Here is a 24,469-nt window from a genome sequence, read left to right on the forward strand (position 1 = left end):
CTATCCGACATCAAACAAGAACTTTTGCAAGTAGGTAACAGAGTTGATGCACTCGAAAAAACTCAAGAGGCGGTTATTGCTTCCTCCACCAATCCAACTGCTTGCCTCCCGTCAGAAGAAGAACACATTAACAAAATGTATTTAATCCTTGAGGATCATGAAAATTGTGACAGAAGGAACAATATTAGAATTAAGGGCCTCCCTGAGTCATTTGCCAACAAAGTGCTCCCCAAAGTCCTAGCTGAAATTTTCCAGGACTTTCTAGATCCCGCCAAGATCCCAAACCTTGCAATCAAGAGAGCACATGGATCACTTTGGCCCAAACCTTCTCCGACAGAACTGCCGAGGGATGTAATTTTCAGAATCCTAGACTATAGGATCAAGGACTCTATTATGCAAAAAAGCTGTCTTTCCGAACACCTCCAATATGGAGATGCACAGATTTCCATCTACCAAGACCTTGCACCTTCTACGTTGTACAAACGGAAACTTCTGAAACCATTCACGTTGGCGCTGAGACAAAAACAATTCCAATTCCGTTGGCTTTTTCTATTTAAACAATCGATTTCTGCTAACGGCAAATGATATACTGCCAGGACCTCAAAAGATATCCTGAATATTAGCACAGATCTGGGCATTGCTCTGGATGAATACCCTGACTTGAAGTCACTTCATAGGGCGTCACGCCTGCAGCCCCTTCTTCAACTGACACCATGGGAAACGGTCCATACACCGAAATCCCAAAGAATCAGACCTTCATCATCTGACCCAACCTGACTTGAAAAGTCTTCCATGCTGGACATCCTTCTCAAATAATCCTGAGAAGCTGAGAGAAGTAATATCCTTTAAAATCTGTACCGAATGTTGACAAAATTCCTTTATGTCTAATTTTTCTCCATGCAGTTAATGGTTAAAGACTCTCTGCCTTGACCCAGTCCACTAAGGTCGAGCTTCAATGAGGTTTTATGTTAACTTATCATTTTCATTTTTATCTAATGTATTTCCTGTATGAGACTCAAATTGTTTTCAAAGGAGTTCTTCCTGATCATGATAATGTAGGTTACGTGAGTGTGACTGGTGATACCCAGCACTCTCACTGTCATATTTTTGTTTATTGTTCTTTCTCACTTGATGACTTTGGTAACCTGCTTTTCTATTAATGTTTCTCACCCTGAAATTCCTCTAGAGTTCTCTCATGTCATATGACGATTTTTTCCCTATCATACAATGTTTACAGTGACTGGATTCACTGTTCTTATTTTAGTTATATTAACATCCACAACCGTTAGTAATAGCTCCTCCCCAGCTCCTACCTCCTCTAAACTATGAAGAGACTAGGAAACGTACTGCAACCTCCCTGACCTCCTATAACCAAACTAATACTTCTGAACACTCATCCATTTCGGTGATATGGGAAGCCCACAAAGCGGTGATCAGAGGAGAACTGATCTCTATAGGTTCTTACCATAGCAAACTAAGGAAACGAACAATAGCGATATTATACGAAGAAATTACTGAGTTGGAGACGAAACATAAACAATCACAATCCCTTGATACTTTGGCCTTGCTTACATCTATGCGCCAATCCGTTAAAGATTTATTGAATAAAAACTCAGCCAAATTTTACTCTAATTGGAAAAATCAATTATTCATTCACATAGACAAGGTCTCCAAACTCATGATTTCGTTAATCAAAAAGAGGAAAACTAGATCGTATATTCATTCCCTAAATCTCCCTAATGGCTCAAAATCGAGCGACATTAAGTTAATATCAGAGGCATTCGTGCAATATTATTCTTCCCTTTATCAAATACGACTTCAAGAAACAGACGGCGAAAAAATAGACGAAAAAGAGACATTGACCTTTTTCTTACAAATTTGAAACTGCCACAACTCTCCCCATCGCAGCAAACCACCCTACACGCACCGATCACGGCCTCGGAGCTTCAGTCCATCTTGTCGAAGTGTCCCTCAGGTAAGAGCCCAGGCATGGTCTTCCAACACATTACTATAAAACCTTTCAGAAGGAGTTGCTTCCTCACCTGCTTAGCCTTTGTAATAATATTTTGACTGGATCCAGTTTCCCTAAGCAAATGTTGGAGGCACATATAACACTTATCCATAAAGAAGGAAAGGATCCAGAAATGTGTAGCAATTACCGCCCTATTTCCCTGCTAAATACAGACATGAAAATCTTTGCGAGGGTTCTCGCTAACAGGTTAGGTCCACTTCTTCCAACTCTTATTGCTCCAGAACAGGTTGGTTTTGTACAGGAAAGGGAAGGGAAAGATAATTCTTTGCGACTCTTACACCTAATGCAACTGGCCAAAGTGAGGAGGCAATCATTAGTGTTTCTTAGCACTGACGCAGGGAAGGCCTTCGACAGGGTGGACTGGACCTTCATGGAGAGGACTTTAGCACACTTCGGTATCCCAACGTTTTTTAGTCAGACGATTCTCCAAATGTATACGAACCCATCAGCTAGAATCCGGATTATTGGACGCTGTCCCCATATTTCCACATTTTAAATGGTACCAGACAGGGTTGTCTGTTATCACCGCTTCTGTTTGTCCTGGTGATGGAGACGTTGATCCAGAAAATCAGACAACACCCTGACATTAGGGGGTTCACTACACAATCCACTCAACACAAAACGACCGCGTTTGCGGATGATTTACTCATTATTATGTCCAAACCGATAACGGAACTCCCGGTGGTCGATTACATATTTTCCGAGTTTAGCACTCTCTCTAACTTCAAAATTAATTTGGAGAAGTCCGAAGCCTTGGGGATCAACGTCTTCTACCGCCATGATTAGTCTGCTTGTGTCTAGGTATCCCTTCAAATGGCCCCCAAAATACATCACATACTTGGGAATTAAACTCTGCAAACACTGGCCAGATCATCTAGCCTTAAACTATTATCCACTCCTATTGGCCTCTAAAAATATCATAACCTCCTGGATGGCTCCTTTTATCTCCTGGATGGGTAGGAAGAATTTAATTAAAGGTCTGATACTCCCCATATTTATATACCTGTTCCAAATGCTACCTATATCTGTTCCACAAGTTTTCTTTTCAAAGTTAAGATCCATGCTTTTTCACTATATATGGAATAATGCACATCCTAAAATCACTGCGGCTACATTATCCCTACCTAAGAGCTTAGGGGCCCCCGATTTTCGAACCTATTACCACGCAGCTACTCTCTCGCGAACAGTAGACTGGTTCCGTAAACCAGAAGTTAAATTATGGATCACAGTTGAGGAATCCCTCACTCCTGTCCCTCTTAGAGTTATGTTACTCGCATCCCCTAAAAGTGTCTCTGAGCTTGCGGTTAAGAATGATCTCACGAAAAATGTAATCAAGATCTTTTCTCTAAATCGACACAAATTAATCCCGTCCCCATCTCCATTAACCTTGGTATCTGACTTGATTGACCTATATCTAGAAGGTCCAAGAGGGCAATATGACAATCCCTCCACTAAGCTTCACGACACTTTAGACTCACTTTTGATAGATGGGACAGACAACTATCATCTCCCGAAACTACATATCCTATAATACATGTCCCTGAAAAAGGCGGTTTCCCCATATCTTAAAGGTGGTTCCCTGGATCAATCTTTGACTGCCTTTGAGTCTCTTTTGGGACAAACCAAATACCCAAAGAAAATCCTATCCCAGATATATCAAATATTACTGACTGGTGAAGTACCTTTGAAAAGATCCTATGTGTCGCTTTGGGAGAAGGATCTTTCTCTGACTCTCTTTATACCAGAAATTAATACGCTATGCAGAAACTCGCATGGTCCATCCCAATGTATTAGAATACAGGAAAACACTTACAAAATCATATCCAGATGGTACACCACACCGGAAAAAACACACCTCTGGTTTCCATCCATCCCAGACACGTGCTGGAGATGCCTGAGTGATCGGGGCTCCTATATTCACATTTGGTGGCTATGCCCCGAGATAAGGAGTTTCTGGGAATCTGTTTTAGACCTCATCAGATCTATATGTAACACAATAGACCAAATTGCACCATCCACTATATTTTTGAATATTCCTATCCCGAATCTTTGTAAACGGTCCAATAAACTGATCCAACATCTTCTATCTGGAGCAAAACTTTTAATCTCCCCAAACTGGAGATCGACTCATTCACCTACATTAAAGCAATGGATGATTAAAGTAGACCAAATCTATCATATAGAAGAGACAGCGGCCCTCTCTAACTGCTCCCATGCTTGCTTCTCAGGAATTTCTTTCCATGCCTCAGAAAAATTCATCAAACTTGCTTCAGATTCCCAGTGATTTCCTTGTCTTCGGAAGTTCCACGACTGTTACATACTAATATTATATCTTTCCTGTACTAGAAACTAGCCAGTGTAATTATATTTGATCATCCCTCTCTCTCTCTCCCCCCTTCCTCCTTCCCTTTCTATTATTCCCATCCCTATCATTCCCCTTTTGCTCTTTATGTTTGACTTACTTCAAGACATTTCAACACCTTGTGTTGCATACAGCCTATGCTAACCCTCTTCATTCGCCTTCACTTCCTATGCTATATACACGTGGAGACAGATAAGATATTAATAGGCTGCATTATATATAATTTCCTTGTTTGCTTTCTGTTCGGACTATGGTGTAAAAATTGTTATTTTTTTTGATCCTTTGAAATGTCTGTAAACCCAGTTTCTTGCCGATTTGAAAATTAATTTAAAAAAACAATTGAAAGAAAGAAATGCTACCTCTGCGGCATCATATAGGATGTAGCAGAGAAAGGATGGGGGAGTTTATAACACCATTTTGTGTAGGCACTTAGGATCAAAAAGTAGAAGCAGACCATGAATGTCTAGCCAGCATATAGCTTCAGGTAGTAGCACAGTTCAAATCACCTCCAGAAATCCCACCATAGCACCATACATCCAATATCCCAATAGAGAGTGCCATACCATCATATATGTAATATACCTTCATAACCTCTTACAATACCTTACAGCCAGTATCCCTCTAGAACACTAAGTTTACATTCAGGTAGGTAATCAATAATCAATAATCCCATATAAAGTATCAGTCCCTACAATGTAATTTCCCATACAATATGTAGCAGAGATCAGTTTGTAAAACTCTGTACACACTAGCATCAATGTTTCTGTTTCTAATGAATCAAAACATATCATTTATCAAGTGAGAAATCAGTTGGCCAATAGGATTGAACTCCTAGAGACATGGTAACTTGAAGTTTTTAGGCTCTAATGCAAAATCTGTGACAGGGCCCCGAACTATGACATGTTATTTATAGTACTGGTCACCTCTATGGGAAAGAGGGACTTTTACGGCACGGACAGCACGAGGAGTGTCATCCGTGGGCCATCCGCAATCACGGACCGTGCACACACAAGATGTGTATTGACTTTAAGGAGCCCAGACCACAAATGCGGCCCATAAAATTACTTGTCCTATTTTTTTGCGGTCTGGGCTCCCGGACAATGCACATATAGTGGAAAGCACGGTCTTGTGTATTGGCCCATAGAATAGAATGTGTCCTATACTATCTGCAATTGCGGCTCCAAAATTGCAGATAGTATGCGGACCGCAATGCACGGTCCTGTGCATGGCGCCTTTGTCTGCTTTGGCTTTTTACCTTTCATGTAGCATTGGGTTCAAGGTACAAACAACCTTAAGTGGAAAAAAGTTCCCTAAGTCACTGAGCTTAAAATTGATGGAACTCTTACTTATTATGTGATTTATGATATTGAAGCCATTATTATGTTTCATATTACCCTTAATATATATGTTGAGTTGTAAACCACAGCACAAGTAGTGAAATGTAAAAATAATTAGTGGCTCTTTTATCGGTCTACTTTATATACGTTTTTTTTCTTTCTTGAAAAAAAACAAAAACTGGAGCAAATGTAGTAATTCGTCAAGGCCCTTTTACACAGGCAAATTGTGTAAGCAGGGCAGAGTGATTAGCCGATAACAGAGCACACTTTCATTCGGCAAGTGATCGCGTCTTTTATGCAGCCCAAAATACGGTCACTTGACGGCAGCGCATCTCCCTATGTAAAGAGGGAATGTGCTGCCGACTAGATACAAATGTATGGGAACAAACGATCGTATTAACGTTCGTTTGTCCACATACTTGTGATCATTACCCTGCTTGAATAGAGCAAATGGGTGCCGATCGACAACCTGTATTGTCGATCAGTGCTCATTTTAACGGCAGAATATGGGCCCGTCTAAAATCACCTTTAGCATTCTGATTATATCCAAATAGCAAATTGTTTAGCGCTAAACTCAAGTAATAAGCACAATAAATACCCTAAACATAAGGGGTAAAACAAATTAGGGAAGGACTTGACATTGTTGGCCCAGGTAACAAGCACAAATAAGTAAGCAGCATTCTCTAGTATTAGCAAGGGAGCCTCAGCAAGCAGCATTCTCTAGTGCCTATACATAGTGTATTTCGGGGGAGGTCTTAGGTTCATGTCCCCCTACAATTTTAGACCCACCTGAGGACGCAGATACAGTTGACAGCGGGACATACGCCTAGCCACCCGGGACAGTTGGACACCGCCTGTAATCCGGGACTGTCCCTCTGAATCCGGGACAGTTGGGAGGTATGCCCGTAGTGAAGCTTATGGGAAAAACGCTTGAAAAAATGCCATACCCAGTGCATGCTGCATTTGGAAAAAAATGCAGCTGACCAGAAAATTGCCTCAAAAATGCCACAAACCAAAACGCAGTTGTGTGTAGTGCATTTTATTACGGACTATTATGTAACATCTGGCCGCTCTAAGACGCTGCAAAAAAAACGTTGCAAAAAATGCCAATAAAAATCTAGCCTTACCAATGTTTTTATGAGATTCTGCAGCAAATTTTCTGATGCAGAAAATCTACAGCGTACCCTTTGGGTGGGAGCATACCCATGGGTAAAACTATGCAGCGTATCTGACCTGGAACCCGCGGTACATTCCGTACAAAAAACTGCAGCGGTAGAAAAAAAAAAGAAAAAACCATTCATACGGCCGTTGTCATGTATGACGCTGCAGCCAATGTGACCGCTGCATCCTGTGATTGGCTGCAGCAGTCACATGGGATGAAACCTCATCCCAGGAGTCCGGAGTGGAGGAAAAAGCAGGGAGTTCTGGGTAAGTATATACTTTTTTTTTCCCCGAGTTGCGACTTTTGCAGCGGAAAGTCACAACAATTGTTGTTATTTTTGCATCCCCATTAAACATAACGGGGAAAACCCACAACAGAAAAGCAACGAAAACGCAGCATAAATTGACATGCAGATTTAAATCCGCGCCACAGATCAATTTATTAAAGTTTTCGCTGCGTTGTTTTTTCCGCAGCGTGGGCATGAGGTTTTCAAAATCTCATCCACTTTGCTGCTACTGTAAATGCTGCGGAATTTCCACACAGAATTCCATTGCGGAAATTCTGCAGCGTTTATGCTACGTGGGAACCTAGCCTTAAACAGGAAAAAAAATCAGACTGACAGATTTATCATCTGCATGCTGTATGAGAAATTTCGCATATCCTGCTAGACATGTTAGACACTTTTCTCTGCCTTAGGGCATGACCACACGTGGCGGATTTCCTCCGCAACTGTCCGCATCAATGCCGCACAGAATCTGCGTTGCAGATTCTGCAGCGGATCTGCACAAAATGTGCAGGAAATTGATGCGGACTAGCTGCTGCGGACTGCGGTAAAAGTGCTTCCCTTCTCCCTATCAGTGCAGGATAGAGAGAAGGGACAGCACTTTCCCTTGTGAAAGTCAAAGAAATTCATACTTACCGCCCGTTGTCTTGGTGACGCGTCCCTCCTTCGGCATCCAGCCCGACCTCCCTGGATGACGCGGCAGTCCATGTGACCGCTGCAGCCTGTGCTTGGCCTGTGATTGGCTGCAGCCGTCACTTAGACTGAAACGTCATCCTGGGAGGCCGGACTGGAGACAGAAGCAGGGAGTTCTCGGTAAGTATGAACTTTTTACAGGTTGCTGTATATTGGGATCGGTAGTTACTGTCCCGGGTGCAGAAACAGTTACTGCCGATCGCTTAACTCTTTCAGCACCCTGGACAGTGACTATTTACTGACGTATCCTAGCAACGCTCCCGTCATTACGGGAGCCCCATTGACTTCCTCAGTCTGGCTGTAGACCTAGGAATACATAGGTCCAGCCAGAATGAAGAAATGTCAAGTTAAAAAAGCAAGACGCATCCGCAGCACACATGACATGTGCATGACAGCTGCGGACTTCATTGCGGAACTTAGAATCTCCATTGAAGTCAATGGAGAAATTCCGCCATGAGTCCGCCACTGCTCCGCAACAGACAGAGCATGCTGCGGACACCAAATTCCGCTCCGCAGCCTATGCTCCGCAGCGGAATTTTACGCCTCGTCTAAACTAACACTGCTAAATTAAAGTGTAAGTCAATGGACAAACGGCTCCGCTGCGGATTAACGCTGCGGAGTGTCCGCAGCGGAATTTAAGTGAAATTCCGCCACGTGTGGTCATGCCCTAATGCCACCTCAAAACTCCTCTTAGTCAAGACCCTTTTTCCTAGACATTTTTCAAAACTGTTGAGGAAAGAGCAAAAAGTGTTTAAAACAGGTAATAAATTCGGTGCACTTCATGTACGTCACTTTTTTGGCACAATTTTGCCAGAATTCTGTCACATTTGCGTAAAAAATATCCTCTCGTGTCAGGATATGTCAGATATGTCAAGATTCTTCAGCAGTTTGAATTGTGATATGGTGATTTACACACAATTTGCATGGAAATACAATTTTAGTGTATGGTTTTGCATAGCGTCTTTCCTCATATCGTCTAGTGAAACTTATATTTGCATAGTGGGTAAAGTTCTGTAGAAAGCTTTTTCACTCATCTGCGTTCAACACATAAAAACATCATATCATGTTTGGACAGAAAATCTGAGCAGTGCACTGATAAGATGTTTAGATGTCACTAGACACTAAATGGTGAACATATCTTGTCATGCTACAATATGTTCATTTGCCAGTAGTAGAAGTTCTTTATATCAGCCCCATCTATTTTTAAATTCACTTGGGGGATTACAAAACAGTATACACAAGTACAGGTTATTATTGGATATTTAAAGGGGTTTTCCCGTCAGAGACATTTATAGCATATCCATAGGATATGCCATAAATGTGAATGGCAGTTACGGAAACAGCATAGCATGCGAGCTACTCTGTTTCCATAATTACCATTCAGTTCTATAGGACTTACGGAAACAGTGTAGCTCAGCGAGCTACGCTGTTTTCTTCTTCATGGTCGGGAATCACATGAGTCAGCCGGAGCACAGAGAGGTAGAACGGAATTTATGGGGTCCTGTTCCAGAGATAGGTGCGGGTCCAAGAGGTGGGACCTGCATCTTTCTGACATTTGGAAACAAACATCTGACAGATGGGAAACCCTTTTAATAGACTCCATTATAATAACCTCATCTCCTTTAAAAAAATTGACTAAAAGGTGATCAAAAACACGCATGTCCCCCGAAACGGTACCAATAAAAACTCCAGCTCGTTCCGCAAAAAATGTGCATCATACCGCAAAAATCAAGCCCTCATAGTTTTGGAAGGTGGGGAGGAAAAAAAATGAAAATTAAAATCTGAAAAATGGCTGCAGCAGGAAGGGGTTAAATATGTCCCTGTGTGGCCATCACAAACCATTACAATCATATTTGACCATCATATGTTAACCATTACATATTACAGAGTAACACTTTGATGATATCATCCACATACTCTTTACAGTCACAGAACGTGTACCTGCTTGATATTTTATATGGCTGACATGACAATTTCTTGTTGTGGACTATATGCAAGAAATCTCCAACGATTGATTCCCTAGAGGATCAATATTTTGCAAGCTTGTACTAGGAGCAGCTCTATATACAATTATTATAATACAATAATTACTGTCCTGCGTACAGACATAATTACAATATGTAAAACAAGTATTCATTTCAAATATTTTTTTAAAGAAAGAGACCTCAGCAGCTTTAAGAGATTATGCAACAAATTACCTTATGCCCGAATGGCAATTTGGTCTATTAAATGGTGAAGCTTCAAAGTGTGCTAACTCAGATTAATGTAACTTCTAGTAGTGTTTCATTTTCATATAACCGCTCTATTCCCAGTTGAATTTTTATGCTTTTATGTTCAGTACATGGTCAATTCTCTACTGCTAAAAATTGACATGCTAAATTTCTCTAAATTATATTATTTTTTCTTAAGATTCATTACCTAGAATGGCTGATATTTAATATAGGGAATTCCTGAACGAAAAAAATGTGCTGAATGTATTTGTTTTTATGGAATCATATTAAAATATTATAGCTCTTGTTTAAAGAGTATTTTATCCGAAAATGAAAACCACCACAATTATAGTAGTCGTTCCTCTGCTGTATTATTGATAAATTGTGAAATAAATAGAAACGGTGAAATAATTCAATATATATAGGTTGCTCCGAGCACAGTCATAGAAGTGGTTAATTAACATTGGTTTGTCGGGAGGAGCCCTCCCCCACTGTACTGTGTAGGAGAAACTATATAGGACGTCAAAACACAGCAGGGCAGGCAGGAGTGGGTCCTTCTGATGCTGGCCCTGTACTCACTTTTCTAGTTTAAGGCCTCGTGCACACGTGGCAGATTTTGTTGCAGACATTTCTGTGACTGAAAATCAGTTCCATTAATATGAATGGGGTTGTTTCTGCAGCGAGCAAAAAAATCTGCAGCGTGTCCAGGGGCCATACAGTGATCTGACCATCTCTCCTCTGAAATTAGAAGCATACATGTTTAAATTGTTCACAATGTGAGAGAGGAGTACAACTCAAGAATTTATATTAACATGTGAAAGAAATAAAGATTTCTAAACTTTATAATAACAGTTCAATGCAACAGTTAAGGGGGTTGTCCCACAAAACACATGTATCCCCTATCCACAGGATAGGGGATACATGTGTGATCGCTGTAGGTCCGACCTCTGGGACCCCAGCGATAAGGAGAACGGGGAACCGGAAGTCCTCCGAAGTGCTCCATAAGAAGCCTGGGTACATCCGGGTGTCCGGCAGCTGCATAGATATGAATGGAGTGCCGGTAACGCATGCGCACAAGCTCAACCAGCGCTCCATTAATTTATATGGAGCTGCCGGACACAGACCCTGGATGTCCCATGTTTCTCATGGAGCACTTCGGGGACCTTCAGTTCCCCGTTCTCCTTGTCCCTTTAAGTAACTTTGTTGCTTTTTTCTTTTATTGCAGAGCCCAGCATAAGGCTGGATTCACACGAGCATGTTAGGTCCGTAAAGGTCGGAACGTATTTTGGCCGCAAGTCCCGGACCGAACACACTGCAGGGAGCGGGGCTCCTAGCATCATAGTTATGCATGATGCTAGGAGTCCCTGCCTCTCCGTGGAACTACTGTCCCGTACTGAAAACATGATTACAGTACGGGACAGTTGTCCCACAGCGAGGCAGGGACTGCTAGCGTCGTACATCACTATGATGCTAGGAGCCCGACTCCCTGCAGTGTGTTCGGTCCGGGACTTGCGGCCGAAATACGTTCCGTACATTACGGACGTAACATGCTCGTGTGAATCCAGCCTTAGGGTATGTTCACACGACAGCGTCCGTAACGGCTGAAATTACGGGGATGTTTCAGGAGGAAACATCCCCGTAATTTCAGCCGTAACGGCATGTGCAGGCGCTTGAACGCCGCATCAGTTACGGACGTAATTAGCGCTGCTATTCATTGGAGTCAATGAATAACGGCTCCAATTACGCCCCAAGAAGTGACAGGTCACTTCTTTGACGCGGGCGTCTATTTACGCGCCGTCATTTTTTAGGACGTAATTCGGGGCAAAAACGCCCGAATTATGTCCGTAATTAGTGCGTGTGCACATACCCTTATAGTCCAGCACGCTCTGTATTATACTAAATGTCTGGGGATATTCTCCCCTAGAAGCAATGTTTCTAGGAGAGCATACCTCCATACATATGGCATCCGATGGAACATGACACAATTGTTTTTCTGTCAGATTTAAACAGAAAAAAGCTCTGTATGCCTCCGTATAAATAGTGGTACAGTAAAGTCCCCATGCATCTCTATGAAAGTAATGCGGTCATGTGCATGATGAGCCCTTAGGGTATGTTCACACGATGAGAGTCATTTACGTGTGAAAAGACAGACTGTTAACAGCTGCCTCGTTTCACACGTAAAAGCTCCTCCTCGTATTTTGCCAGCCGTCTGAGACGCTCGTAAATCTTGAGCTGTGCTTCATTGAGTTCAATGAAGAACAGCTCAAATTACGTGGCAAAGAAGTGCCCTGCACTTCTTTGCCGAGGCAGTCCATTTACGCGTCGTCGTTTGACAGCTGTCAAACGACGACGCGTAAATTACAGGTTGTCTGCACAGTACGTCGGCAAACCCATTCAAATGAATGGGCAGATGTTTGCCGACGTATGGCAGCCCTATTTTCAGACGTAAAACGAGGCATAATACGCCTCGTTTACATCTGAAAATAGGTCGTGTGAACCCAGCCTTATAGTCCACAGCTGCATTCATAGTTCGAAGAGTGCCCAGAATTCTTGTAGCATAAAACCCTTTTGTTTATTGAGCAATCAGGTAAAATACATCCATGTATCCCAGAATACACATTTTGAGCCCACATGGCTCTTATTCATAACATGATGGTTGCTATAGGAGACAGACTTGTTGACAGACATGTGAGCCTCATGTAGCTTAGCTCCTATATTGTAATGCTCTGTGCCTGTAAGGGCTTGTCCACATGTAACGGAATTGCTGCAGAAAGTTTCTGCAGCAAATCCGTTAAAACTAGCAGACATTCCGCTGCGGAAAAAAACGTTCCATTTCCTGCGTTTTTTTTAATGCAAAATATGGTGTGGAACGTGCTGCGTTTTTCTCAATGCTGGGAGGTGGTGACATCTCCTCTGAAAACCGCAGCAATTCAGTCCACTTTCCGCAGCTGGAATTGACATGCTACTGTACGAAAAATATGCACCGCAGGTTAACTCCTGCTCAGAAATTTTACGCAGCGTGTGGATGAGATTTGTTAAATCTCACCCACTTTGCTGCTACTGTATTCTGCTGCGTATTTTCCGTCCGCAATTCAGGATGGAAAAAATGCTGCAATTCAGCTACGTGTGGACAAGCTCTAAGGGTTGCTTCACCCGGCCATGTTCAGTCTGTAAGATATGGACCGTATGCTGAGCCGTATTTTCCAGACAAAACACCGTCCAGGTAACCAGACTCCTAGCATCATAGTTATCTATGATGCTAGGGGTCCCTGCTTCCCCGCGGGAATACAGGCCCGTACTGTAATCATGTTTTCAGTACGGGACGATAGTCCCACAGGGAGACTTTGACTCACAGCACCATAGATAACTATGATGCTAGGAGACCGGCTCCCTGAACTGCGTTTGGTTTGGGAAATGTGTCCGGCATACGGCCTGTGTCTCACGGACCGAACACGTGAAGCAAGCCTAAAGGGAAAAATACTGAAAACATATACTAGAGTCCTTCTGCATACTTCTCAAAAGTCCAAACCGGAGCAGGTAAAGGGGTGAAATCCACAAGACCCAAAATTGACACAAGAAAAGATAAATTTTACCGCTCAGATGGTTCTTGACAGCAGTCTAAAACTTATCTTCGGAGGATTGCACTTCCCCAGCCCGTGTGTGATAGGCAATCGAAGTCCCAAACTGTGTACATTAAATTCCCCTGGGTCCTGTAGTACTACAGAGGAAGCATCAGTTCCCAGAATCTGACTTCTCCGATATTCCCACAGAATAAGAGCATACCCCGGAGGAAGCCGGAAGGGCGAAATCCAGGGTTGGGCAGGAGTTTTGGCATGCCGCATGCTTTTATCTTTTTGAAACGCTTAAATTCTTTTAGACTTTGTAAATATAGAATAAACAACGTTGAGTGAAATTTATCCCATAAGGGTTGCACTATATCTTACAGACATCTTTAAGGTATAGATCTTTTGTCCTGTGGGAATATCGGAGAAGTCAGTGTCAGGGAAACGATGCTTCCTTGTAGTACTATGGGACCCAGGAGGACTCAGCGTACACAGTTTGGGATTTCGATTGCCTATTGCACATGGACTGGGGGAAGTGCAATCCTCCAAACATAAGTTTTGGACTGCAGTCGAGAACCGTTTGTGCGATAAAATTAAGCCCGGGTTCCCACCAAGTGTAAAAGCTGCAGAATTCTGTGCGGAAAGTCCGCAGCATTTACAGTAGAAGCAAAGTGGATGAGATTTAGAAAATCTCATGGCCATTCTACAGAAAACAACTGCAGCGTAAACCTTAATAAATTCATCTGTGGTGTGGAATTAATTTTAATTTTAATTTAATTCCGCATCATGTCAATTCATGCTGCATTTTTGTTGATTTTCCGTTGCGGGTTTTCCCCATTGAATTCAATGGGGATGCAAAACCTGTAACAGAAAGTCAAGTGTATTCGCAGCGAAAAAATCGCAACTATGGAAAAAAATAAATCATACTTACCCAGAATGCCCTCCTTCTTCCTGCACTCCGGCTTCCTGGGATGACGTTGCATCCCATGTGACCAGGGCCGCCATCAGGAATTTCAGGGCCCCCTACAGCTAAATTTTTTGGGCCCCCCTACCGTGGCACCGCCTGTTAACGGTACTCCGTCCAGCACTATATCATGGTACCCAGGGCGGCCATCAGGGGGGGTATTAGGGGTACTGATGTGAGAGGCCCGGCCAAACCTAATTGAAAGGGGGGCCCGGCAAACTGCCGCGACTTGCCTTTGGTAGAAAAAAAACAGGCCCCTGCAATGGGGCCCGTTTTTTTCACCAAAAGAATGTTGTGAGCTGCGGGCCCCCCTTTCAATTAGGTTTGGCCGGGCCTCTCACATCAGTACCCATAATACCCCCCCTGATGGCGGCCCTGGGTAGCATGGGGGTCGTCATGGGGCCGTCAAACACCGCCGCCCGTGCGACCGATCGCGCGCACCCGCAAACTCCTGCGCATGGGCACCGGCGACCGCCTGGAACCGCGCACCGAATTTTGAGGCAGATATTGACCTGCCCACACTATCTTGCCGCGTTTTTTGCCCGCTGCGATTGAGGACAGCAGACAAAAAACGCAGGGAAAAATGCATTTTCTGCCTCCCATTGATTTCGATGGGAGGTCAGAGGCAGAACCGCGGCAAGAAAGGACGTGCTGCTTTTTCTTTTTTCCGCGACTGGCTCCCATTGATTTCAGATTAAATCAATGGGAGGCGGTTTTGGAAGTTTTTTGGTGCTGATTCTGACGCAGTGTCCGAGTCAATATCAAGGCCCAAAAAGTCTGTGAACTGGGCCTTATTGTTAGGGCTTATTCAGACGAACGTGTAATACGTCCGTGCAACGCGCGTGATTTTCACACGGACCTATGTTACTCTATGGGGCCATGCAGACTGTCCGTGATTTTCACGCAGCGTGTGTCCGCTGCGTAAAACTCACGACATGTCCTATATTTGTGCATTGTTCGCGCATCACGCACCCATTGAAGTCAATGGGTGCGTGAAAGTCACGCCCAGCACTTCCGCAACCGTATAAACTATGAATGAAAACAGAAAAGCACCACGTGCTACAAACATACAAACAGAGTGTCATAATGATGGCGCGAAAATCACGCAGCCGCGCATCATACGCTGCTGCCACACGGAGCTGTTATGGACCTTTTGCATGCGCAAAACGCCATGTTTTTGCGCGCGCAAATAGCACGCGCTCGTGTGAATCCGGCCTTAGGGTAGGAACACACTAGGCATGAACACTGCGGATTTTATGCAACACATTTTATTGTGGAAAATCCGCAGCGTATCACAGTCGCAGCAGAGTGGATGAGATATGAACAAATCTCATCCACACTCTGCAAAAAAAATTGACCTGCAGTGTGGCTTTTGGCTTTTTAAGTCGCATGTCAATGTATTCTGTGGGATCGCTGCTCCTCTGTTGTGGAAATGCTGCGGTTCTGCCGCAAAAATCACACATGAGAAAAAATAAAAAGGCACTTTTTTAAATTTATAAAAAAGTTTAGACTTGCCCCGGCCGTAGTCCTGGTGACGCGATCCTCTAGTCTTAGCGCAGCTCGGCCTCCTGTCATGACTTTTCATCCCATGTGACCGCTGCAGCGGTCACATGGTCTACAGCGTCATCCCAGGAGGCGGGGCTACGTTCAGAAGAGAGAGATGCGTCACCAGGACTACGGCCGGGGTAAGTCTAAACTTTTTTTTCCCTGCAGGATTCCCGCAGCGGACACGCCTCACGAAACCTGCACCACTACTTGGTGCGGTTTTGCTTGCAGAATTCCCTGCGGCTACCGGGGCGGATAAGCTGTGTAGTTTTACTCAGCATATCCGCCTAGTGTGTCCCTTATGATGTCGCTCCTGGAGCTGCTGCCGGTCTCTAAATAGGCAGTTGGTCCAGTAGAATTTGGAATTATTTTTTTTTGTGAACCAGCTTAAAAAAATACAAAACTTTTGTGTTAGGGCCTGTTCACATCACTGTTCGCTTCCGCTCCGGGGTTCCATCTGAGGTTTCCGTCGGGTGAACCCCGCAACGGAAAGTGAAAGTGACAGCACAGCTTCCGTCACAATTAGCGCAGTCGACTGCACTATTGATTCCGTCCGAAAACCAGCCGGAATGGTGACGAACGGAAACCATTAGCGATGTTTCCGTCACCATTGAGATCAATGGTGACTGAAACGGAAGCTGTGCTGTCACTTTCACTTTCCGTTGCGGTGTTCACCCGACAGAAACCTCAGATGGAACCCCGGAGCGGAAGCGAACGGTGATGTGAACAGGCCCTAACACAAAAGTTTTGTATTTTTTTAAGCTGGTTCACAAAAAAAAATAATTCCAAATTTTACTGGACCAACTGCCTATTTAGAGACCGGCAGCAGCTCCAGGAGCTGCGCTAAGAATAGAAGATCGCGTCACCAGGACTACGGCCGGGGTAAGTATAAACTTTTTTATCAATTTAAAAAAGTGCCTTTTTTTTTTCTCTTTTGTGATTTTTGCGGCAGAACCGCAGCATTTCCGCACCAGACGAGTGGCGATTCTGCAGCATAAATTGACATGCTGCGGCCTAAAAAGCCACACTGCAGGTCAATTTTTTTTGCAGCGTGTGGATGAGATTTGTTCAAATCTCATCCACTCGGCTGTGACTGTGATACACTGTGGATTTTCCACAATAAAATGTGTTGCATAAAATCCGCAGTGTTCATGCCTAGTGTGTTCCTACCCTAAGGCCGGATTCACACGAGCGCGTGATTTTTGCGTGCGCAAAAAACGTGGCGTTTTGCGCATGCAAAAGGTCCATAACAGCTCCGTGTGTCAGCAGCGTATGATGCGTGGCTGCGTGATTTTCGCGCAGCCGCCATCATTATGACACTCTGTTTGGATGTTTGTAGCACGTGGTGCTTTTCTGTTTTCATTCATAGTTTATACGGCTGCGGGAGTGCTTCCATGTGCTGGGCGTGACTTTCACGCACCCATTGACTTCAATGGGTGCGTGATGCGCGAACAATGCACAAATATTGGACATGTCGTGAGTTTTACGCAGCGGACACACGGACACACGCTGCGTGAAAATCACTGACAGTCTGCACGGCCCCATAGACTAACATAGGTCCGTGCGAGGCGCGTGAAAATCACACACGTTGCACGGACGTATTACACGTTCGTCTGAATAAGCCCTAACAATAAGGCCCAGTTCACAGAGTTTTTGGGCCTTGATATTGACTCGGACACTGCGTCAGAATCAGCACCAAAAAACTTCCAAAACCGCCTCCCATTGATTTAATCTGAAATCAATGGGAGCCAGTCGCGGAAAAAAGAAAAAGCAGCACGTCCTTTCTTGCCGCGGTTCTGCCTCTGACCTCCCATCTAAATCAATGGGAGGCAGAAAATGCATTTTTCGCTGCCTTTTTTGTCTGCTGTCCTCAATCGCCGCGGGCAAAAAACGCAGCAAAAAACGCGGCAAGATAGTGTGGGCAGGTCAAAATCTGCCTCAAAATTCTTTAAGGAATTTTGAGGCAGATTTTTTTGGCCTGCAAAAATACTCTGTGTGAACAGGGCCATACATAAACAGCACTTTCAGACACTTTACTCACTGTGTCAGAAGAGCTGCTCCCTCTCCAGTCCTCGTCAGGCGATGTCTTCGGTCCAGATGTCGTCCTTCACCTCCAGGCTCCAGAAAATTGCGGGGATCGAAGAACTCCTGCCGTCGCGCAAGAACTGGACTCCTCCCCCTCTCCTTACGCAGCTACGCTCTGGAGGAGGAGAAGAAGGAGGAGGCGGAGGCGGAGTCGGACGAGGAGGCGCTGGACGAGGAGGCCGAGGAGGAGGACGAGGAGGCGGAGGAGGAGGACGAGGAGTCGGAGGCGGGCCAGCAGGTAATTAGACTGTGCGCCGCTGTTCTTCCCAGTTGATTGGTCGCTGTACTTTTGGTGCGTGCGCACCGCATCCCTCTCGGCGGCGGGCACGAGCGGGTTGCTTTCCAGCCTTCCCCAGGTCGTTCGCGCGTGAGCGCGCGTTTGCGGTAACGAGTGCGCCGGCGCGCGCTTGCGGTCGTTCGCGCGCGCGGTCGCGCGCGGTGTTTCGCGGCAGTGTTAGATGAGAGGGGGGCCCGCAGCTCACAGCGGTGTTTGATGAGAGGGGGGCCCGCAGCTCACGACATTGCTTTGGTGAAAAGAACAGGCCTAATTGCAGGGGCCTGTTTTTTTCTAACAAAGGCAAGTCGCGGCAGTTGCCGGGCCCCCCTTTCAATTAAGTTTGGCCGGGCCCCCTACAGTAGTACCCCTAATACCCCCCTGATGGCGGCCCTGCATGTGACCGCTGCAGTCAATCACAGGCTGTAGCGGTGGTCACATGGGATGATATATCATCCCAGGAGGCCGGCCTGGATGACATCATTGAGCCGGCCTCCCGTGAAGACGTGACCGCTGCTGATGCCAATCACAGGCTGCAACGGTCAGATGGGCTGCAGCGTCATCCAAGGAGGCCGGACCGGACTGCACAGGAGGGACGCGTGTCGCCATAACTACAGGTTACGCAAGTATGAGCGTTTTTTACCGCTGCTTTCCGCAGCGGAAATTCCATCCGGAAAAAATGCACCACAATGGGTTGTGGTTTTTGGATGGAATGCACTGTGGGTTCCAGGTCGGATAGGCTGCGTGTTTTTTTAACGCATCGTATGCGTCCTGTGGGAACCCGGCTTAAAGGTGAAAATAGAGTCTGATTGGTTAGCAAAATATCCAATTTATCCCAGGTGTACACTGAGACTTTTTGTAGCACTACTGATTGAGTGACAGCTGTAGTCCACAAGATTGCCTGCAACTCAATGTATTCATTTGGACTGCAGCCATCACTCAATAGTTACAATCAATCAGTAGAACTACGAAAAGTATCAGTGTAGCCCTGGCCTTAAGCTCAGCATCCTATAAAATTGTGACTGCCGCTCTGAATTATAATACAAGCTGTGATTCAGTAATAAGTAATACAATGTGTTCCTAAAGTAACTCAACTTTTTATATAGATTATATCACAATTCATTACATTTCTTGTTAAATCGAGTCCAGATGAGAACACATATTAATGATTTTACAGCACATATTTGACATGCAAAATCCCCATAACGAGAATATTTATACTGGCCGACAAAGGTCGTATCTTTGTCCTCCTAAACAAATGACATATTCAATTTCTACATAGCAGTACACCTACAGAATGCTATACATTTTGCACCATTTAGTGCATGCAATCTCTTAATCAGTACCTACCCTACAGCACGGTTCTATGAATCACAGTGTTCCCTTAAAGTTCTAATAAACAGCAGGAGTTCAACGTGCACTATGTTATTATACATCTGTAGTAACACAATGCTAACAAATATGTACTCGCAACACACTCCAGATACACAATGCACTTTAATTGTATCTCATATGCTAGCGATTGCAAGATTTGCTTACCTTTCATAGGTAAATTCATTCCAGGTGAGTTGTTATCTGCTCTCTCATCTCACCTGGAGCTGGTAGGCGTGGCCACGCCCACCTTTCAAATGATGTCAGTCTCAAAATAAACATCTTCATCAAATATATGTGAGCGTTAAGCTGGCAGATCATGTTCTACTGGAGCACGCATAAAAAAAATTCCATAGCAACAAAAATGACAGCATGACAACCGCTGCTACTACTGCATAAGCATTAAAAAATATACCCTCAAATATACTCCTACACAGGGCTGCTTTAATGATATCAGGAAAGTAGATACAGAATACATCATGAAGAATATTTGTATTACCACTAAATGAAAACTGAATTCCTAAATGCCAGAGAGTGAATGTTAAACATAGCTCAGATGTGTGATTGACAGTTCAGTGTAGTAGATCTGCATTACTATGACTACCCCTTCTGGTGTGCAGGCACTAGCCATGTCTTCCAATTCTCCTTGTCTTGTACAATAGTAGATATAAAATATACAGTAGCAGGAAACAAGGATGTTTAGTAAATGTTAAAGAAGCAACCAAATATTATAAATACAGTCATGTCACAATAGAGAATGTAGTCATGATAATCATTTTCTGTTTCAACAAAGTCTGTTTTTTATTCTACTATATTTGGTCTCTTCTTGATTTTTTTGTATATATACCTGTATATAAAAAAAAACCAGGATTGGATGCTTCTAGAGTGTTCCCTGTATTCACTTTTATAACTCTGGGATCAGGAGTTATACAATAGGGGGATGCAGAGGTAGCACTCAGAGCCCCTGATGGGACTGTGTAAGGAGCCAAGCACACGACCGTAGAATTTGTGTGTAATTGCGGGCTGTAATTGCGGTTGGTAATTATGGACCCATTCATTTCTATTGACCACGGACACCTTCATGTATATTTACGGGAAGGTGTCCGGGCCATAGAAAGCCGCAGCAAAAGATAGGACATGTCCTATCGTTTGCTATTTACAGGCCGTGCTCCCATACTATTAGTCCTTCTCAGTGAAACTCATGTATTATATAGATTCACTACACAAGGAGTGATCTATTTCCAGAATTTTTTTTCTTGTAATATTGATGCTAACGGTGTGTTCACACACACTGTTTTCAGACATAATTCGGGGCTTTTTACGCCTCGAATTACGCCTGAAAAAACGCCCCTAATACACCTACAAGCATCTGCCCATTGCTTTCAATGGGACTTACGATGTTCTGTTCCCACGAGCCTTTATTTTACGAGTCGCTGTCAAAATACGGCGCGTATAATGACGGCTCGTCAAAAGAAGTGCAGGACACTTCTTGGGACGTTTTTGGAGGCGTTTTTCATTGACTCCATTGAAAAACAGCTCCAAAAACGGCCATAAAAGATACAGCGAAAAAGTTGTTAAAAAACGTCTGAAAATCAGGAGCTGTTTTCGCATGAAAACAGCTCCGTATTTTCAGGCGTTTTTGGTCACTACGTGTGAACATACCCTAACAGTTAATGAAAACCCAAAATTGAGTGTCTCAGAATATTTGAATAATTAATTTGAAGCCCAATTTAAAAAATTATTTTTAATACCGAATTGTTGGCCTATTGAAAAGTCTGTACAGTTTATGCACTCGCACTCAATACTTAGTCGGGGCTCTGTTTGCATGAATTACTGCATCAATGCGGCGTGGCATGGAGGTGATCAGTCTGTGGCACTGCTGAGGTGTTATGGAAGCCCAGGTTGCTTTGATAGCGGCCTTCAGCTCGTCTGCATTGTTAGGTCTGGCGTCTCATCTTCCTCTTGACGATACCAGAATCTATGGGGCTTAGGTCAGGCAATTTTAGTGGCCAATCAAGCACAGTGATACTGTGGTTATTAAACCAGGTATTGGTACTTTTGGCAGTGTGTGCAGGTGCCAAGTCCTGCTGGAAAATGAAATCAGCATCTTCATAAAGCTTGTCAGCAGAGGGAAGCATAAAGTGCTCTAAAATGTCCTGGTAGACGGCTGCGCTGACTCTGGACTTGATATATAACACAGTGGACCAATACCCTCAGATTACATGGCCCCCCAAACCATCACTGACTGTGCAAACTTCACACTTGAACGCAAACAACTTGGATTGATGCCTCTCCACTTTTCCTCCAGACTCTGGAACCTTGATTTCCAAATGAAATGCAAAATTTCCTCTCATCTGAAAACAGGACTTTGGACCATTGAGCAACAGACCAGTCCTTTTAAACGCTTAGGCTTTTAAACCTTTGCAGGTGTTTTGTGTTGATTAGCTAATTAGAGTGTGACCCCATGAGTCTACAATCTTCAACTTTTACCCAATATTCACATTTTCTGAGAGACTAAATTTTGGATTTTCATTAACTGTTAGCCATAATCATCAACATTAAAAGAAAAAAAATTATAGAAATTGAATTACTGAAATAAATTAACTTTTTGATGATATTCTAATTCATTGAGAAGGACTAGTATGTATGGGAGCATGGGCTGAAAATGCGGGTGGCAGTCCACGGCCATCTGCAGCCAGCCATGCCCGCAATCACGGGCAGTGATTATTGTCACGGCCGTGTGCATGAGGCCTAAAGCAAGTTATAGTATGCTGTGTTGTTGATATGCATGACATTTATGTGACGATGTAAATATTGCTGGTCTGGTCTAGGATTAAAATTAACATTTTGGGGTCTGTCCTGAGGTCTGAATTTATTATGGACTATTAATTTATTATGAGGTTTAGGGTTCGATGCCTCCCCTGTTCCATCCTGCATTTACTACCTATGTGGCTGAGTATGTGTGGTGCTATTGTCCCAGTATGCTCTCAACATTTGTTAAGTCATGCTGGGAGTTGTACTTTTCAGAGTTGTATTTTTTATTGTGACTCGGCCATCATGTGTGCCCCCAGACATATTTTTTACATAGCCTGGTGAATGCTCAGCGGGGCAGCAGGCTAGATTTATATATAGGTCAGTGTCTCTTTTAAAGAGGGAAGCATGATAAGAAGTTTGTGTAGGTCGAAAGCACAATGATGTGCAGCAGATGTGAGGAGTTAAAGACACGTGGGTAGTAAACGCTGCAGATAAAAGTTGTACCTGGTAGAAGTTGTGATGGCGGTTTGGGACCGATGGAATAAAAGAGAATGACTTTTATCAGAGAAGACGTTACCTGTGAGTCACTGGATGTAAAATATATATCTGACATTACTGTCATATTGGAATACCAATAAACATTTAATGTCGGATGATGACCTGTGTGGATCTAACCAATCAAAAGAGTGGTCCATTGTCACCATTGCATTGTGCATTTTAATGCAGTCACAAAGTATATACAGTACTGTATAAAAGTTTTAGGCAGTTGTGGAAACATATTATAGTAAGTAAGAATGATTTAAAAAATTAAAATGTTAATAGTTTTTTTATCAGTTAACAAAATACAAAGTGAATGAACAGAAATCGAGATTAAATCAATATTTGGTGTGACCAACCTCTGCCTTTAAAACGGTATCAATTCTTCTAGGTAGACTTGCACAAAGTCATGGATTTTTGGAGGATTATAGTCAGGTGTATAATTAACCATTTATACCAAACAGGTGATAATGATCATCATTTTCATATGTAGGTTGAAACACAGTCAGTAACTGTAACAGAAACAGCTGTGTAGGAGGCTTAAAACTGGGTAGGGAACAGCCAAACTCTGCTACAAAGGTAAGGTCGTGGAAGACAGTTTCATGTCACAGGTACACCATGGCAAGACTGAGCATAGCAACAAGACACAAGGTAGTTATACCGCATCCATACCTTCAACGTGAAAACAAGGCCAAGTGACTCAGCTACGCACAAAAAATATTTTTCTGTAGTGCAGAAAACTGGCAGTAGTTGCTCTGTACTGACGAGTCAAAATTTGAAATATTTTGCTGTAATAGAAGGATGATTGTTCGCCAAAGCTCTGGAGATCGGTACAATAATGAGTGCCTGCTGACAACAGTGAAGCATGGTGGAGGTTCCTTGCATGTTTGAGGCTGCATTTCAGCAAACGGAGTTAGGGATTTGGTAAAAATTAATGGTGTCCTCAATGCTGAGAAATACAGGCAGATACATATCCATCATGCAATACCATCAAGGAGGCATCTGACTGGCTCCAAAGTTATTCTGCAGCAGGACCACAACCCCAAACATGCAGCCAATGTCATTAAGAACTATCTTCAGCGTAAAGAAGAACAAGGAGCCCTGGCAGTGGTAAGGCCCCCACAGAGCCCTGATCTCAACATCAAAGAGTCTGTCTGGGATTAGATGAAGAGACAGAAGGGTTGGAGGAAACGTACATCCACAGAAGATCTGTGGTTAGTTCTCCAAGATGTTTGGAACAACCTCCCTGCATAGTTCCTTCAAAAAAGTTGTGCAAGAATTAAAGCTGTATTATATA

At 43.6% G+C, this 24,469-nt stretch overlaps 1 protein-coding gene across 3 annotated transcripts in view; it reads right to left on the reverse strand.

The window, feature by feature from the left end:
* Nucleotides 1-24,469, reverse strand: part of DLGAP1 (DLG associated protein 1) — a 598,634-nt gene that overhangs the window by 450,558 nt on the left and 123,607 nt on the right. The window contains exon 1 of one of the 3 annotated variants that reach the window (XM_075826388.1): nt 20,050-20,180. The exons of the other annotated variants lie outside the window; for them this stretch is intronic. The gene's annotated coding sequence lies outside the window, so the exon portion shown is untranslated. Of the gene's footprint in view, nt 1-20,049; nt 20,181-24,469 lie in introns of those variants that run through there. 3 annotated transcript variants of the gene reach the window in all.

The sequence above is a fragment of the Rhinoderma darwinii genome, chromosome 5 (genome assembly GCF_050947455.1).
Source record: "Rhinoderma darwinii isolate aRhiDar2 chromosome 5, aRhiDar2.hap1, whole genome shotgun sequence".
Classification (NCBI taxonomy): Eukaryota; Metazoa; Chordata; class Amphibia; order Anura; family Rhinodermatidae; genus Rhinoderma; species Rhinoderma darwinii.